Consider the following 19948-nt stretch of genomic DNA (forward strand, 5'->3'; position numbering starts at 1 on the left):
TTTCTGCCATGCAGTTCTGAACAAAAGAATTAAACACTTTTCAAACCAGAACCTCATGTGTATTATTTCATCTTTTACACCTAATAATTTCAGGTGAATAGACATATGGATAAATACTCGCCTTTATGCGTGCCAAGTTAGAAATTTGAATTTACATTTCATCAGTCACTGTTGATCAGCGATACATACCTAGTTTTCATTGTAAACATATGGGTTTGTATGTAAGAAACTCATATATATAAAAAGAAGATTTGGTATGATTGCTAATGAGACAACTCTCCACACTAGACCAAATGATACAGCAATTAACAACTACAGGTCACCGTACGGCCTCCAACAAAGCGCAAATCCCATACCGCTTAGTCAGCTATAAAAGGCCCCGAAATGACAAATGTAAAACAATTCAAATGAGAAAAACTAACGACTTAATTTATGTACAAAATAATGAACGAAAAACAAATATGTAACACAGCAACATACGACAACCACTGAATTACAGGTTCCTGACTTGGGACAGACACAGTTGAAAAAGGCTTAACTCATCAGATGGATACAAATAGAAATACATCTAAGAAAAAAACAAAGTGGACGTGGACGGGTACTTGTACATCCCAACTACAAAAAAGACACTTAGCACATATTTGAGAGTATTCGCAGTTACTGACGGATAGCTCAAAGCCAATAACTACTAATATAAAAAAATCATGCAACTAAGACTAAACTATCAATCAGTACACATCCAACATCCAATGGATTTAGTGTAAAGGCGTCATAAACAGTCAGAGAAAAAACATGACCTTGTGTAATGCCAAGGTACAGGTATCGACAGATTGTAGAGCCATGAATGTGCATATGTATATAACCATAATATTTAGTTTGATTTTAAATTTGCTGATAACAAAATCAATATTAATACCAATAAAAACAATATTCAAAGATCTAATTACAGCGTTGAATTGGTAACCTTTTCCAATAAGTTTATTTAAAGGATCGATAAGTTTACCGGGATCGTTTCTAAATTTCGGGGCTCTGAAAACAACATCTCCTTAAAAATGAGGATGTGCTATCCCGTTTGAATTAGTTTTCTACAGGTGCAACCAAACTTCAAAACCAAATCTTTATATCCATAGAAGAATTTAGTAAAGGTTTTTAGTAATTTGTGGTAACGAAATTCCTGACTGATAATTTATCAATAATACATAGATAATGTTTATTAAAATCCAAAACGTCACAACAGACACGGTCATAGCGAACGAGTTGTGATATATAAACACAGTAAGATTGTGCCAAAGGAAGATTATTATCAAAAAAAAGACAAATTAACAATAGGAAAATTCGTCCCTTTTGTCGTAAATGCTAGTGTAGTGTTTTCCTTGTAAAACTAAAATATCTTAATCTAGGAAAGGACAGTTATTACCGTTTATATTTGATTTATTTAAAGTAAGTTCCGTTGGGTAAATTTCGGCAGTATATTTGGAAAATTCTTGATTGTGTAAAGAAACAATATCATCAAAGTCACGGTAAGTGTTGTTGAATTTAACAATTAAATGCAATGTATATGGTTATACTGTCCGTTGCAAGATCAAACAATTCCCGAAAAATACTCAATTGATATTATTTGTGTTTATTTATTTTAGTATCAATTATGTTCTATAGTTCCGTAATCAATATGAACTTTTATTTCAAATATTTTATTTAGAAAATGTATTTTTGCATACAAAAAGTAAATTACCTTTGTTTCTTTTTTTTTTTTTCAATACAGCAACACAAGCTCATATTCTGGACTGTTGTATATATTCGTATGTTTGCTGTATCCGTCTGTGTGTCTTAAAACAAATTGTATTTGCTAATTGCTTAATGAAATAAGATAATTGTGTTTGTTTATTACTTAGAATTATAACTGTACAAAGAGGGGGCCATTTATACTGTTAAGCAGCAGTGGCAATAAAGCCCAGAATAATGGTGAAAATACAGAGTTGCCATACATACTACAATAATATGATAACAAAATATTTTTTTTTGTTAAAATCGCATTTAACGAAGTAATTCATATTTGATGAGATTATGTCAATAGTTATCAGCACTAACTCATGTTCTTTTGTCATTAACTTTTGACTTGTTAACTTATAAGTCTTATCCAACAGTTTGTGTAAAAATCCCACCACATTCCCCTTTTAATTGTATATCTAGAAGTAGATTAGTATATATGGGGAAGATCTACTCACCTTGGCTAATTTCTTTCGTTTATTCAATTGATTTTTTCTAAGTTAATGTAGGATATTAATCAGTCTGTCTATCTTGAAAGCGCTATACTTATTTTTTTCGTGAAGGGGGAACTTAATCTTTTTCTGAACTATATATCAGCATTCGCTGAAGAAGGCGTTAAGATTATCGCACAGTATTATTATAAGTTTGTACTAGAGTTTTATTATTTGTTATAACAAAAGTAAACAGTTAAGTGCTTGCATTGAAGCCCGTGACTCCCTTTTTCTATTTGATATTTTAAAAGTGTTATTTAAAGCAATTCACTAATTGAATGTAAAACAATTTTATCGTTCAATTATTTCACTGTTGGATAAAACAGTGGGAGGAGGTGGGTGCGCCTGTTTGAGGCGTAAACACAGAAATTGAACCCAACCATACATTGACTTATCGCAGACAGTTATTGCGGAATGCTGAATAAATGTACAACTCATTTTATAGATTCAATGCAATTAAGATTTAGACATGCAGGTACTGTGTACAACCCCATGTAATGTATAAGACAATGTGTTGTCTCAGGTGTTTATTTTAAATATTTTGGTTGGGGGGCTGCTGTGTTATTGACATTTCAAAAACACTATTGTTTTCAATATTTTATTGTTGATCAAAACAAAAATGCTAGTTCTTTTCATTACAAATGTAAAAATCAAAACTATTTGTAAAAGGGCGTAGACATTGAGGTGTGTTATAAACATTAAATAACTCGGTCATCGTTTCAACTAAATATCGTTCAAGCGAGTGTTTTATTACAGAAAAATACACAAATGACGCACAGCAAAAAAAAAAACGTTTTTTAGGGACGTCGCAGCAAAAGTTTACTATCTTGAAACTGTATCATCCAGTGGCACACATTACATGCACGAATTCTTTTCACACTGCAATATCAAATCTTACCCGATGGTTAGATAGTGGTAAACTATTCTAGTAAATCTGTTGGTTAAAAAAATCGAATGATGCAGTTTATGATTAAGAAAAATGTGTGTTAAGAAACTGTACCTACTCTGTAGAAAACTAATTTCTATGGAATTTGTTTTTGAAATAGACTATTACGATGTTTTAAAGTATTCGATTTCTATTTCTTAAAAACTTTTGTTGTCACAATGTTGAAAAAATTAGATATTTCAGATTATCGTTCTTTTTTCGTTTGGTTTATCTGTCGCAGGTTTAAATCTGTTTAAAACCACCTTATCTTTAGACTGCATTGCTAAGTACAGCGAAAATTGTCTAATAAATCTGTTATTATTGCAAGTGATGTTTTCAAATTTTTTTGTATGTCGAAGTTTCCAAATTGTCTATTTGGTAATTGTCAAATCTAAAGGCATGTCATTAAAAAGGAGGAGTATAATTCTTTATAGTAGAATTAAGTAATGTGTCATTTGCACTTTTGTGAATATAGTTTTAAATTCTGAAATCCATGGGAAGATATTTTTTATATTTATACAAAAAGATGATTTTTGTAAATATCGCAGTTACCTTGACCAAAGAATACTCAAATCGATGTAGTCTAGATTCAGTGTACTTGATTGGACTTCCAATGGAATTCACCCATAACTCGAGCCAACTCTGTTCCCAGTTTTGTTTAAGAACGTTTTGACTTTTGAATAGCGGTATACTACTGTTGCCTTTATTTGAACATCTTTCGGTTTTAAATTTGTGGAGTTTTTTTTAATACCTGAAATTGTGTACAGATCTAAGTTGTCTAATTTTGTTAAAACATTGATCTGTTGACTAGGTACACTTTTCATATCCCACTTCGGTTAGATATAGAAATACAATTTTGGAAAGTATTCGTGTCAATGTTCCATAGGTTACCAATAGTTAATATTTTACCCTTGATAAACGATTTAAAATATAGAGTTCCTCTTTTAAATTTAATATCAGAGTTACAAATGCATGAAATAAGAATAGTTTTCAGCATTTTTTCTTTCGTGTCAGGAGTTTACACTTTTCGAAGTTTTAAGTAAGAGTTAAGGGCATTTCTATAGAAAGGTGGACTTGGTGATAGACTAAACTTAGATGGATCTGAACATATACCTAATAAATAATCTTCATCAATTATTACAGCAATTTATCATTAACCAGTTTTTACCCAAAATATTCTAAGTTTCTTTTTTTTATTTCCTTTTTAGTCAAGACGATATACTTTCTGCACTTCAATTTATTCATTCTTCTAATTAAGATTCAATGCACATATTTAAACGATATTGTATTTTTTCGCATCAATCTCTTCTTTCAAGCTAATATACATATGAAATTAAAGAAAATGCGTCTTTCAATAACAAAAAAATCTGATGCAGTCGTGACAATTGTCAGGTTTATCTCCTTTACAAATGACTTACATCAGCAAACTATGTTGTTACTCATTGATATAATAGTGTCATCTCTAACGTTCGTGATTGTTACATGCTCGGTACCGGACTTTGTCCACAGAACAAAAACTGCTTAATTAACATATGTTTGAACTGAACACATTTTTGACCACAATTTAAAAATTCTCTTTTTTCATAATATATCAAACCACTAGTTTTTGTAAGCAGTGTAGCACGTGCCTTACGATAAAAGTAGTATAAAGGGACATATAATTCCTATCATTACTTCACATATTCTACTGATCAAGTAAAATCACGATAATGTTGACTATACTTTTAGTTTCACTTGTCGGATCCGTTTCGGCGTATGGCAAAGTAGGTCCATTGTTAGGAGGACTTGGTAGTAGTGGAGTTGTCACAGGTGGATCACTCATTGGAGGCGGTGGAGTTATTGGTGGGGCTGGAGGAATTGTCAGTGGTAGTGGACTTCTGATTAACAATGGTGGATTAGGTGGATTGGGTGGACTGATCGGAGGATTAAATTCAGGTATTTTTAAATTGAACATTTATATTATCAAATACGACAAAGTAAGAAGCCATCCATCCAATGCTACCTGAAGTGACCATTAAACAATATTTTTTTTATTTATCTGTGTTCTTACATTAATATATATATTTTTTTAAACACTTTATCTTAATGAAATTGTAACAACCACCCCCTCCCCGTCCCGATGGACTCAACATTACATAAAAAGAAACTCTCTGGTCGCACGCAATTCACCAAGTGCTTATTTCAATTACCAGCAAGGCATAAAACCTGATGATCTGTTAGTCCCTGTTGGCATCATCAGGTCATTGGCATGTTCCCCTTTCATAAAATAAGGATTTTGTAAGAATCTTAATGGTCAAAGTTGGCCCCATTATCAAGTTAAATGCTTCAAGAGAAAAAAATGTCTTAAGTTAACGAAAAGGTATTTAAGAAAGTTTTATTCTATAGCGTTGATTTTTACAAAACAAAATGTTCCCCTTTCAAAAAAAAAAGGATTTTGTAAGAATCTTAATGGTCAAAGTTGGCCCCATTATTAGGTTAAATGCTTCAAGAGAAAAATTGTTTTAAGTTAACGAAAAGGTATTTAAGAAAGTTTTATTCTATAGCGTTGATTTTTACAAAACAAAAACAAAAACCAACAAATCAATATTCTTGTGCAATTTGACAAATTGTCCAAATTTCAATCACAATTAGGCAAAGCAAACATAGTAAACTTCATTCAAAATGTTATAACAAACATCATTTGAAAAGATCTTTTGTTGTCGATGCATGCACTCTATGTTTCCCGTCCAAGAAATAAATGTAAATTTTCCCATGTTCATTCAATTTTCGTTGAAAACCAAACTGAGTACTGTTTTTAACGTCATGAAAAATGCAAGTACGTGAATTTTCAACGAAGAGAAATTCTTCCTATCTATTTATTGTATAGCTATATGGGTTGTTATACTGGTCAATAAAGTATAACTAAAAATAAGAGATTATTCAAGACCTGATCGAACCTACTACTTTTGCTATATATTTGAATCCCTCTTGGTCATATAATTCGGAACATTGTATTTTATATACACATCTTTTGATTTAAAATTTAGATTAATCAAGACAATATAAATCCCGAAAATCGTATTTTAGACGAACCTATATACCTATATGGAGTTATTTTCATTCAGAACGATAGGTCATTCTTTCGAAGAATCAACCCGGACGATACCATGTTTCAATGAAATATGCTCCAAGGCATAAAATAATGACCTGTGTGAGGTCATTATTTTCCTTGATAAAAATGCAAACTATAATTTACTTCAAAGTTATATTCGTCTGATAGTTTCTGTTGCCGATTTGGGAATTTATTTTTTAAAGTTCAATCTATGATAGGTGTAAAAAAATCGTCATTGCCCGAATTTTAATTTTAGAAACAAATAATGTGAAATTTTGTTAATTTATCGCTACAATACAGAGACATTATCATATATGCGAGATGAATTTTAATGTAAAACTTTCATAACACTTTAAAATAAAGCCAGATTTAACATATTCGTGTGTAAAAATTTGAAAATATTATTGATTCACACTGAATAGGTTGATTGATTGATGGTTACGTAACGTCCAGTGGCAAATATTTCATGCACGTTCAGGACGCTACACACTGAATAGGAAATCATACTGTGACCTACATGTATTGATATTCGTTTTCGTGTAACATGTACATGTATCACGATTTCGTGCCCCCTTCGTGTAAGTTCTTAATTTTGATAAGACTGTCGTACAAGTGAGAGGTTTAGCGCTATAAAACCAGGTTCAATCCACCATTTTCTACATTTGAAAATGCCTGTACCAAGTCAGGAATATGACAGTTGTTGTCCATTCGTTTGATGTGTTTTGTCATTTGATTTTGCCATGTGATTAGGGACTTTCCGATTGAATTTTCCTCGGAGTTCAGTATTTTTGTGATTTTACTTTTTTCTTAACTTTTTTACATTTATGTATACCTTTTACTCTATCAAATGATTAACTAATAAAATATTCTTATATTCTATTGAATAACATTCACGTACCTCACGATGAGGTCGGGTGGGGGGAGGGTATATATTTATATCCTGATTATCTGTTAAAAAAATGTATTGCTATTCAAAAGAAAATCATTCTGAATATTTCATTCGATTTAATTAAAATTGTTAAAAAAAAAATCACTTTTCCGCGATAAAATGTCATTACAAATAGACAAAAAAAAAACATAGCACCTCCCCCTTTCCATAAACTAAGTTGGTACAATAAATTACTTACAAAGTGTCTTGTATTTTTCATACACCGTTATCAGATTGTAACAATTCATTTGTGTCTTACTTCATACAGTTACAGTAATATTTTTATTGTGTATGGATAATAATTTCTAAGGTTTATATCTAGATTAATTAGTGAGTTTTATTTCACATTCTAAATGAGCCGTAGGGCGTATTAAAACCTGAACGCATTAGAAAGGAATATCCCACTTTAGTGTGTTTGGTAAATTAGGATGCTAAATTTTGCAAATCTTTATAAAAAACAATATTTTTTGACGGTATATAAGTCAGATAATGCATATTTTAAGGTTTTTCTTGTCGTAGAACACACCTCGGGGTGTCAGGATTGCCCAAAGAAAGACCTCCCTACGGTCGGTCTTTCATTTGATCAATCCTGACATCCCTCGGTGTGTTCTACGACAAGAAAAACCTTAAAATATGCATTATCTATAACATAATTTCATCGAGTTTTATTTCATTAATCAAGTATACGTTGCAATAAACATAAAAAATAACATATCTTTTAATTGATTTATTTACAGTACTTATCTGTCATATTTTCATGTATCTGTGTTCGTACATGATATGTCTCTTCTTTTACTATACTGTACCTAATCTATAATAAATATAAGCCTGATACGAAGATGAACTTTCCAGCTGAAGGTAATCCAAAAAAAGCGCCATAGACTGTCGACATTCGTCAAGTGCTTATTTAATTTACTAGTTAGGGTCAGGACTTTAAATCCCCGACGATATAATGAGCTCAAAGTTATATTCCCCGTTCATAACATCAAAAAATATTTATAATCTGTGCTTGAGATTCCATCAAGCAAAATTGACCATAGATAAATTTGAATATCATATTAAATAGATACAAGAAGATGTGGTATTAGTGCCAATGAGACAACTCTTCATCCAAATCAACATTTATAAAAGTAAACCATTATAGGTCACAGTACGGTATTCAACACGGAGCCTTGGCTAACACCGAACAGCAAGCTATAAAGGACCCCAAAAAGTACTAGTGTAAAACCATTCAAACGGGAAAACCAACGGTCTTATCTATATAAAAGACGAGAAACGAGAAATACTTATGAACCACATCAACAAACGACAACTACTGAACATCAGATTCCTGACTTAGGACAGATCTTAAAGTCTCTTTAAAGAAAATTGTTTCAGACAATCACAGTTTATCAAGCGTGTATTTCATTTACCAATTATACGATGTAATATACATGACAACAACAAATCTTTACATTGATTTACTTACAGGACTTGTTGGTGGAGGTCAACTATGGTGCACATGTAGTTTAAAATGTGCTCCAGGACAGGTAAAACTCAACAAGAACTGTAACTTGGCACCTCTCCTTCTTAGTAGTTTAGACACTTGTTGTTCCGTATTGCCATGGTGGGTAACCAACCGAAATTACGTAGCTTCACTTGGAGGCGCTGGTATTATTGGTGGTGGAGGTATTGTTGGTGGTGTGGGTGGTATTGTAGGAGGTGGTAGTGGACTTCTTGGTCCTATCGGTGGTATCAGAGGTCCAATTGGTGGTGTTGTTTCAAATTCTGTCGGTGTCATCGGAAAAAGGAAAAATATTGTCAGTGGATATGGACCAATTGGTAAAGGAAGATATTAAGTATTTGAAATGTAAGATTGTATTTCTTTTTGATATATGTTCTATGACATTCATTTTTTTCATCTGTGTGGTACCGGTGTACGTACATCGTCAATCAGATATACTTTGAGCAACACATTTTGCTTGGCTTGTATAATCTTGAACACTAAGAAGTTCGAGGAATACAATTGTTGTACAAATGCCGAGCAACCCTTGTGTTCCTTGTCAATGAAAGTGAACTTTCTATTACAAAATATATTTATGTTATGAAACGTCATGTAAAAGTAGCATTGTATTAAGGGTATCTTTAAACTTAGTAGTATTGACAGTACGTACATCGTCTGCTACACATTCAATTAGAGAAACTTTATTATTATTAAATTTACATATATATTATAAGTCTAAATATTGACATATGATACACAATCAGATTTAGGAGATAGAGCCTACTTATATTGCGTTATTAGTAGTTACATTGCTTTTAAATGTTTATGTTACATATACATTAGACTATTTACAAAAAACTTTACACTTGTAAATCGTTATCAGCAGAACACTATCAGTTAAAGTCAATTAAGGTTTTTAACTTACAACAGATCAACTAAAATGCTGCAAAAACAAAAAGTGAAAAAAAAACTCTTGTTTTGTCTCTCATAAACGTGAAGCATTCATGTATTCCTTAGTTTGAATCACTTTGAATCAATACCCGACATTTTTACTAATATTTTAATTGGTGTATTTTCGCATTGTAGGTAAAAAGAACACGAAGAAAATCTGTAATGAAATGCTTCAAATTAATTAATTTGTTTTAAAAATATAATTGCAAACCGACTTCCATGCTTGTTTTTGTTTAAAGTCTTATATGGTTTTATTTTTACGTCTACAACTTGATGGTGTTGTACGTCATGGGTAGAAACAAAAAAGAGAACGACAAAAAGACAAACAGCATTCTACATTTACTTACCCAAAGCTAAATGTTGTGCTGGAAAACGGAAAGAAACTTCTTTGTTATAAGCCATGTTAGTGTCCATAATAAACATGGTACACAAGTAATTAAATATACTAATTGATAATCAAAATTATTATTAGAGGAGATAAGGAAACACTTCATACACAAACAAAAAATATATATAGTGTAACTTGTATAGTATAATTATAAAAAAATGGTTTAATGTTTGTTATTCTACATCTAGATTTACACTAATAAACTAATATTAAAACCAAACCAATGTGGGAAACATTTTGTAAAATTAAGACAATTATCATGATTATGTTAGTTTAAATTTTACTAGCGTATTTCTCTATTCGCTAGGCACTGTGATATATACAATACATTACAACAAGAATTTTGAAAAAAAAGAAACAGTTGCAAAACTAGGGTTTTAATTACCTCAAGCAAAGTTGACCTCAGATGGATTTGGCTATTTGTTTAGGTCCTTTTTTGGTCATTGAACACTTTACGTGTTTCGGTTCTTATACATCATTTGCTTTCAAATATTCGGTTTTGGTCGTTCCTGATGAAGGTTAACCCAGAAAAGCACTACGGATGCATTGAATGTATTACGTGCTGTTTTCATTTTTAAAAACACTGGGTCGATCTCTCTGCTGGTGGACTATGAGTTCCAAAAGGTCTCATCAGCTCAGTAGTCCGTATTTCGATAAAGACATGGCTTATAACAACCTTTCTAAAATTGTCCGTCTATACATTTTTTAATATGAAGAAACTTAGGTTTCAACACCCTCGGACAAAATTGAATAATATGCCTAGTTCTAGGAACTTTTTTTGTTATATAATTCTTTAACTGTTCCGGTTCTCATACATCATTGGCTTGCAAGTATTCGGCATAGAGCGCTCTTGAGGAAGGCAAATCAAGAAAAGCGTTTCGGACGAAGGGAATGTTTAACGTGTTGTTTTTATTTACTTGCAAAAAATAATCTTAATTTTAAACATAAACACTTTCAATTGTTTTTTGTTCTTTTTTTTTCCGTCCGCTCACTGTTGCATATCTTTACATATAACTAACTTAGTGATCTCAATTTCAATAAAGAACACGACACTCATGTTCATCGTCATTCTTATCTTATTAGGTCCTTTTTTTCCTTGTATGTTATACTATCTGGTTTTGGTAAAGTACCTTTATAATGTTTATGATCCCAATATGTATAACACAACACTATTCAATAGATACTTTGTATGAACTGATGTATTACTTTGTTTGTGATTTCCACCAATGTAACAACTATCCGCTTTATTATGGCACTACTTTATATAGATGGAGGAAAATGGCGTACCGGCAAAAACACAATTGACCTTCATCGGGAAAACTAGCAATCTTTTTTGACAAGCTAGCACTGACGTTTAATGTGTTAGACCATCAGGTCACATTATGTCTCTTTTGATCAAATGTACCTTCATTTTATCTATTGATTTACTGCTTCTTGAGATGCAAACAATAATTACCATGATAAATGCTTAACTCATGCATATTCCCTTTTAAATTGAATTCAAATTATAAATATGAATATCTTTATTCCTAGACTTTTGGTTTCAACTGGCGTTTCAGTTTTCAGGTCTATCTGACTTTCTTCGAAATTAGTGTCAAAACATTAGATATTAGATATAGTAGATGTTACCATAAGACATTAGCAATACTAGACGGGCAATGTTTTAGCAATATTCCAATGAATCTGATCATTGAAACTCGTCAATATCACCTGCCCAGTCGTATGTCGTTTACATAAAAAGTATGTATTGAATGCGCTACATTCGTGCATGTTCACTACAATGACTGCATTAATAGTGATTTGCCTCTTACATAAAAACTGCTCCAGCAGATTTATGAGGAATAACAAATAGACATTTCAGAAATGTTAGGGGCACTACACGAAATAGTTAACCGAAAGGATGCATTGATGATTCAACTCACTAACGACATTTTAAAGTCTTTATTTATTAGCAGAGATGTTTGATTTCTAATTATACCGATTCCGTCCCGATTGTAAAACAGTTTTGAACATCATAAACAACTGTCATCATAATTTAGACCGCATTATCTTACAATCAATCCTTTTGTCATAAAACACAAACACCTGGATACGGGAAGCTGGTTATTTTAGTAAAAATTTCTAAGTGAGAAGGTCGAACGATTTTTAAGGTGTCGTTTGTCGACATATCACTGGAACTCATGTTTAGGCGTTATAAGCGTGGCTATATTTGTTTTGTTGGTGATACTGTTTGATGTTTTGAGTTTTTTCTGTTATTCGTTTATAAACAAATAATTTCCTTTAAGCAAACTCTATTACCGAATATGTCATTTTCATAAATATCAGTTACGAAAATTAAAACGCTGTTGATGTTATCAACCAACTGAATTAATACACTTCAATTATCTCAGTGCTGAAGACACCGATACAATAACTGAATGGTAAATATTCTACTAATAAGTGTGTGTATCAGGCTTTAGTAACACTAGAACAAGATACATGTTAACATATTACGATGGACAGTTTCTATTGATGGAGGGAAACCAAGAACTTGGAGAAAACAGTCAATCCGTCAATATTTAAATCACACAGAGTTCAAACTGAGAACATCGGTGTAGACTCTATATGAACTACTTAAATCATTCGGCGACATTTCCCTCAAATATATTTAAATTACTTGCATTTATTTATCATGTTTAATCAAATACTATTTCTTATAATGAGAATATTTGTCGAAATATAAATTGAATGTATAAACATTCCTGTTTTAAAATATGGCAAATTGAAATAAAAACAATATAAATATCTTGATTTTTAGACTTTTGATTGAAATCGGCGTAGTGGTTGTCAGCGCGATCTGATTTCGTTAAATTTGGTGCTACAACCAGTAGGTTTATGATATGCTTAATGTTACTACAGAAGGCTAATCCACTTGCAACGTTTTACTATAATCCAAATGAGGCTGACCATTTGATTCCACGTTTTCAAAATTACTACAATTTGAAGGGTGAAGTAGTTTCCTTTAATGTGGCTCAGCCCTTTAACAGTGCGCAGTTTCTAACGTATGTTTCTAACGACGAGCGCGTGCTATTCATCTTGGAAACGATAGCTTTTGGGGTTCACTCAAAAATAATTTTGACGACATTAGAACGCGGGCGTGTCTGAGAGCACTCTTTCCCGATGTCAACAAGCGATGCAAAAATGTCTACGGTCAGACATACAGAGTGGTTTGTTCATTTTTCATGTTAATGTTAAAAGGACGAAAATATAAGCATGGTGTTGTGCATAAAAAAAAAAGAAAATGCCATGTGCAAGAACACACTAATAACATCCACTTTAACGTTGATGGTCAAGCACTTTTAGTAAATTTATACAAACACAAAATACGAATTTTAAACACACATGTATATCGTGTATATATATTACTATTCAAATTAATAATGGCAGTATTACGGTAATTATTTATAATAACATTTCTAGTCGTGATACTTCTCAAAATACACAACAAAAACACGTGCCTAGTGGGCCAAATAATTTTCCACATGATGTTAAATACTGTTACAATGTCACGGATAGGTAAACATGTAGACAAGAATTTGTATATCGTTAAATATAGTTGTAATTCGTCAAACGAATTCAAAACATATTTTAATTGTAGTATTCTGTCATTATTATGTTGAAAAGAAAACAAGTCATACTTCGTTGTAGAAGTATCTATAAATTACACTGTAGTATTTTTATTTACGTAACATGTTTGAAAATCAAATTAGATAACACAATATGGTTCAGAAAAATTTAATTATGTATGTAGTCTCAATGTAAATAGTATACACAATAGAGATAAAAGAGAGAGGGTCATTCAATGGTTGAAAGTTCATAAATGTTGCATTGCTTTTTTTGCAAGAAACACATTTTTCGACGATGTTAGTAAAGAAATGTCGAAACAGAAGGATTTTAATAGTTTCTGTAGTCATGGCACGACAGCTAGTAAGGGGGTCGCTATTTTAATTATGGGGTAATTTAAATGTTAATGTTATTAATAAAAATCGTGACACTGAAGGGAGAGAAATTATTCTCAGTATACAAATTGATGATACGATATTCACATTGGTATGTGTATATGCACCATAGTATTAAGCATCTAGAAATGCGTTTTCTAAAATGGTAAGTAATAATATCAAGGAATTTGGTATCGGTATACTGATAGTTGGGGAAAATTTCAATGATTATCTTAACGTTATAGATAGAAAAACAACCCTACCAAATAGCCAGATTTCCAAACCAGTAAATAGTTTGAATTTAATGTTAAAATCAAACACACTAATTGATATCTGGAGATGTTTAAATCAAAATGTTCAGCAATTTACGTGGCGAAGGAGAGATAAAACTCAGGCAAGTAGAATAGACATGATATAGATTGGGTCAGATTTTAAGTCATTAGTAGAAAATTAAATCACAAAAATACTGAACTCCGAGGAAAATTCAAAACAGAAAGTCCCTAATCAAATAGCAAAATCAAAAGCACAAACACATCAAACGAATGGACAACAACTGTCATATTCCTGACTTGGTACATGCATTTTCTTACGTAGAAAATAGTGGATTAAACCTGGTTTTAAAGCGCTAAAACTCTCACTTGTATGACAGTCGCATCAAATTCCATTTTATTGACAACGATGTGTGAATAATACAAACAGACATAATAGGTAAAATGTCAAAATAGGGGTACAGCAGTCAACACCGTGTCACAATCTTAATCACAACAAAAAAAAAACCAAATATTTAACAAAGAAGCACAAAAAAGCATATATCAGATTTAACAACCTCGTTCAGTGCTTACTTATTTTTGTGTTTTATGTATGTATGCCAAATCAAACCATAAAGGATCGAAAGATTGTAGAGTATTGTAAAATTAAACCAGCTGTAATTCGTTCAACTAATCATCAAAGCGTTATCTTAAGTATTAGAATCGGTGTGTCAGAAAGTGGAAAAGGATATTGGAAGATTAACAACTCTATTTTAAAAGAGGGAAAATACAAAGATCTGATAAATAATCCTATTCATAAATATACTAATAGAAATGATGATATTGACTGTCAAGTATTGTGGGACATTTTAAAAGTAGAAATAAGGGAAGTAAGCATAGCATATTGTAGGAATAAAACAAAGACAAACAGAGATATGAGTCGTGAATTAGAAAAACAACTGGAAGAGGGAAATATGTTAAGAGATGAGGATACATATTAAGAAGGAGAAATGAATGATTTAGAATCAAAAATAGGTAAGATATACGAACAGAAAGCTAGAGGTGCACATGTTAGGTCAAGAGAGAAATGGGTGGAATATGAGGAAAAAACAATGCATAATTTTTAGGTTTAGAAAAACAGAGACAAGTTAAAAAATCGATAAATAAACTGAGTGACGAGAATAGAAATATATTACCAGTTCAGGCCGATTTATTGACAAAAAAAAGCAATATTATGAAAAACTGTACAGTTCAAAATGTTAAAGAAAAGACTTAGTCGAAAATTATATCTATGAAACTGATTTAGAAATTCATTCAAATAACGCTAACAAATCAGTTTGTGACGGAGAAGTAACAATAAAAGAATGTACTATAGCTATAAATACAATGAAAATAAATAAAGCACCAGGGCTAGATGGTTTTAAAGTCGAATTTTATCAGACGTTTTGGCAAAAAATAAAAAATCTTTAAGTCAAAGGTTTAAATAAGGGTAATCAAAAAGGAAGTTTATCGCACTCACGACGCACTAGTATTTTGACATTATTGTTTAAAATGGGGGATCATTTATTGTTGGATAATTATAGGCAAATTTCTTTACTAAATGTAGATTTAAATATTTGTTTTTTTGTTTCAGCACAACGCTTAAAGAAGATTTTACCAAAAATTATTAATGAAGATCAAACAGGGTATATTAAAATCCGATTTGTTGGATTTAATTTGAGACGGATTCAAGACATTATTAATTATGCGGACGCATGTACGATTAAGGGGGCAATCGGTTTTGTAGATTTTACCAAAGCTTTTGATTCAATGGAATGGGATTTTATGTTAATCACTTTGAAACATTTATGATTTAACGAATCATTTATAAACTAGGTAAAAACATTCTATACTGGGTTACAAATTTGTGTTATTAATAATGGATGAATTTCAGAATTTTATCAAAACGCAAGAGGAATAAGACAAGGGTGTCCCTTATCAGCTCTCATTTTCGTTTTATCTGTGGAGATCATGTCTTTAATACATCGAAAAAACAAAGATACCAACGGGTTCGTAGTTAAACTAGATAATAAAAATCAAAGCATTACAATTTCGCAATTAGCAGATGATACGACTTTATTTCTCAGTAATAAGAAGGAAATTAAAGCTGAAATGAATGAAATAAAAATTGTTGGATCATATTCCAGGTTAATTTTGAATGTTTATAAATCAGAGGGTATATGGATAGGAAAACTGAAAAAATAGTAAAAATAAGGTAGCCGTCATTAATAGGACAAATAAATCAGTTAAGCACTAGTAACGTTTTTTACTACTGAAACGGTCATTTTAAACTGAACAACTCTTAAATGTCTGAATTTACCGCAAAGGAAAAATTTCAAGATCTTTTTCAGTTGTTCAGTACATATTCAGTACACCAACTATCGCGATCGATTAAGTACCAGTCAGTATTGGTTCAGGCAATGAAGACAAAACGACAAGCGTTAAATCTAGTACTGTTAAGTACATTTTAGTACACGTCAGTTCATCGATAGAATCGTTGGCCAGTACTTTTCAATGTATCAAAATAATATGAGGATTGCTTCTCTTTGATTAGCAGAGGAATCGAAATAAAAAAAAAAGCGAAAACAAAATTAATAACAATAAATTAACAAATAATTATAAAGAGACATAATCGGCAATGGGACTGTAGATACACGTTTTTTGTTAACATTTCATTTTCATAAATTGGTAAAAATAACTGTTACATAAATAATAACTGTTAAAATATTTTTATGGAAATAGCAATAACCATATGAGATTCTGATAATTATCTTGTATTGGGTACACAATTATAAGATATTGATGACTGTAAACTGAGAATACAGCTGTAAATCGATTTCAGGAGAAGTTTATTCGTAAAGATTAGAGTGGTGAAAAATTACGATAGCTTTGAAAGTTATCCACGCATTGATTTCGTGCCATTTGTCTTTTGAAAGTTGCATGCTGTGTCCGACTGAGATAACGTAAGTATATATTTTGAAGACATTTTAACAGTTTCGATTGATATAAATATATATATACATTCCTTACTGTAAAAGAGTGTTTTGTTTGATTTGTGAACTACTTGAATGATCATTAACTGTTGATATCGACCACTTTCGCAAGATGGCGGTTTGATTATACAGCCATGACAGCTGTTCATTGAAATTTAAGCATGACAAAGGAGCTGCCTAGACCTAGACCATATAGACTAATGTATTAGTGTAATAGTCAAAGATCGGACGGATATAACTTAACAATGTTTTATATGGAAAAAAACAAAGCATTTGTTTTAAATGGTTTTTCAACATTTTATTTATACAATCAGAAGACAAAGTTTTATCTTTATACACCAATCTCAAGTATTTTGAAGAAGGAGAATCGGTTCCAACTGTGATATAATAACATAAGCATTGTGATATATGAAATTTACTGGAAAGTGCACAAACTCGAAAGTAGTCTATTTTGATGTAAAAAATAATCACTTTGGTATGTAACAGTGGCCCCTGTGTCCCTTTCGGTTTGAACATTTCCCATTAAAAGATATTTGTTTTCCAATACAACGTAACTGAATGCAAAGATGAATTCTGATAGGGAAAACTATAAAATTTACCATTGGTAAGACATTATTTTGTCATATCCCATAATATTTCTTGACAACTTTTCTTTCTGACAGGTACAAGTCTAAAACTGCCAAAACTGGTGTATTACATTTGCATGGATTAAGGGATTAACATATGTGACATTTGCACACACAAAAAAAATATCAAATGTGTGTGACTTTCATCTATAGATCAACCTGTATATTTAGCATGCTATTAAATACTCCAATCGTAATTGTCTAGGACAGTCAGTTTTACTAGCAAAGGTTTGGTGGTTCTCTCATGGCACTCCAACATCCTCCACCAATATACACAAACCTCCAGGAAATAGCACAATAGTCAAAATAGTGCTGAAAGTGGCTATAACACCAATCAATAAAAATATATATTATGCTTTTCAGGAACTTATCTACCTATTTTTCTGGTTAATCTAAATCTCGTTGATTTTTAAATTTGCACCGGAAAACAACAAACAATGATACACAGAAGAAGAAAAGGCTGTATAGTTTATTGAAGAAATTAGGGTCACACCTAATTCTTTATATATATGTTTTTGAAATTTATGAATGTCCAGTGAAGTTGTACTTTACATCAATCTGTTGACTAGGTATTAAATGATCAGTCTGGACGATAGTCTCATAGGAGATCATATCACATCTCTTTATCTTTTAAGTAGTGCACTTGAGATAAAGTATGATTAATTAGAAAATAATCTCAAAGGCCTTTAGTTTTCTCATTTAAAATGTTTAAACTGTTTTCACATTTCTCATGTTAGACATTTTATAGCTGACTATATATTACATAATGAAGGGTTTCATTGTTGAAGGTCGAACGGCGACTTACATGTATAATTACTTATATCTTTGCCATTTGAACTCTGATGTATCGTTGTCTCACTGGCAATTATGCCACATCTCCTGATTTTCAAATGAATTAGAACATAACTCTTGGCATTAGTTTTCTCTTATGAAAATTTCAGAATTTGTCGTAATGTGCCTCAAACACAATACGGTATGGGTTCTGGTCATTGTTGATTATTGTACAGTACCTTATAGTTGTACACATCCTCGTCCTTTAGTCTCGGGTGCATAGTTTCTCATTTACAATCATAAAACATCTCATATATATTATATCCATGTTTATTACCAGTTGGAGAATGCAAGACAGAAAGCCCTAGACAAAAGGGTACAGGCACAGTGATTATTAAGTTTTGAGATAAAATTGTCTTTGATTTACCATATGTATATGTTTTAAGTTATATTTCGTATTTTCTTGAAACATTATATGTAAAACAACTTTGATATCTACTTAATTGTCATAAAATTCTTAATTATCTTGAAAATAAGCTAATACAATGTCGGTTTCAATATTGATTTTAAAGTTAATTTGTTCAAAAATATTTTTAAATATAATACATTTACACGTTTACATGATATATTATATATTTACTGAAAATAAAATCATAATCATACAAATGTGAAATTAGAATAGATAATAATCAGGATGTTAACATTGTATTTGTAATTATCAGAAATTAGAATGTACATGTACATACTATACATGCTTAAAAGTGATAAACAGGTGTCAACAAAACAGTAAATTTTCTTTAGGAGTGAATTTCAAAGGGGCATACATGTTGGTATCGCTAATGACTATGATTTCCACAAATGTTAATTATACCCTTTATCATGTACCTGTTCACGTAATTTTACTGGATATTCAAAACAATTTGAAAAAGAAGTATGAAGCAACATGCTATATTGTATTCTGTTAAGAAATGTAATTTTAAAGGTTATATTGGGTATTTATATATCAACTTAAACATTGGTAAAAACTGCAAAACATTGCTTATTACAAAATGTAATGATGAAAAAAAATAAAACACAAATGTCAAATGAAACCCAGGATTTACTGATAAATTTTAGAAGGAAATTTTAGCAATTTTTTTGGCCGACTTGAGGTTAAGTTTTTCCATAACATAAGATTTAAACATATATACTTAAAATAAAGGTTTTTTTTAGAAAAAGCGAGCTAATCTTCATCTTCATGCAAACACTTTCTTCTCGTCGGTAATGCTAA

At 31.2% G+C, this 19948-nt stretch overlaps 1 protein-coding gene and 1 long non-coding RNA gene across 14 annotated transcripts in view; both read left to right on the plus strand.

The window, feature by feature from the left end:
* Positions 1–19948, plus strand: part of LOC127731700 (uncharacterized) — a 220832-nt gene that overhangs the window by 132806 nt on the left and 68078 nt on the right. The window lies entirely within an intron of this gene.
* Positions 8877–9851, plus strand: LOC127731706 (uncharacterized). The gene is made up of 2 exons (XR_007995700.1): positions 8877–9051; positions 9772–9851. It is a non-coding gene; the product is annotated as an uncharacterized LOC127731706 (long non-coding RNA).

The sequence above is a fragment of the Mytilus californianus genome, unplaced genomic scaffold, assembly GCF_021869535.1.
Source record: "Mytilus californianus isolate M0D057914Y unplaced genomic scaffold, xbMytCali1.0.p SCAF_20, whole genome shotgun sequence".
NCBI lineage: Eukaryota > Metazoa > Mollusca > Bivalvia > Mytilida > Mytilidae > Mytilus > Mytilus californianus.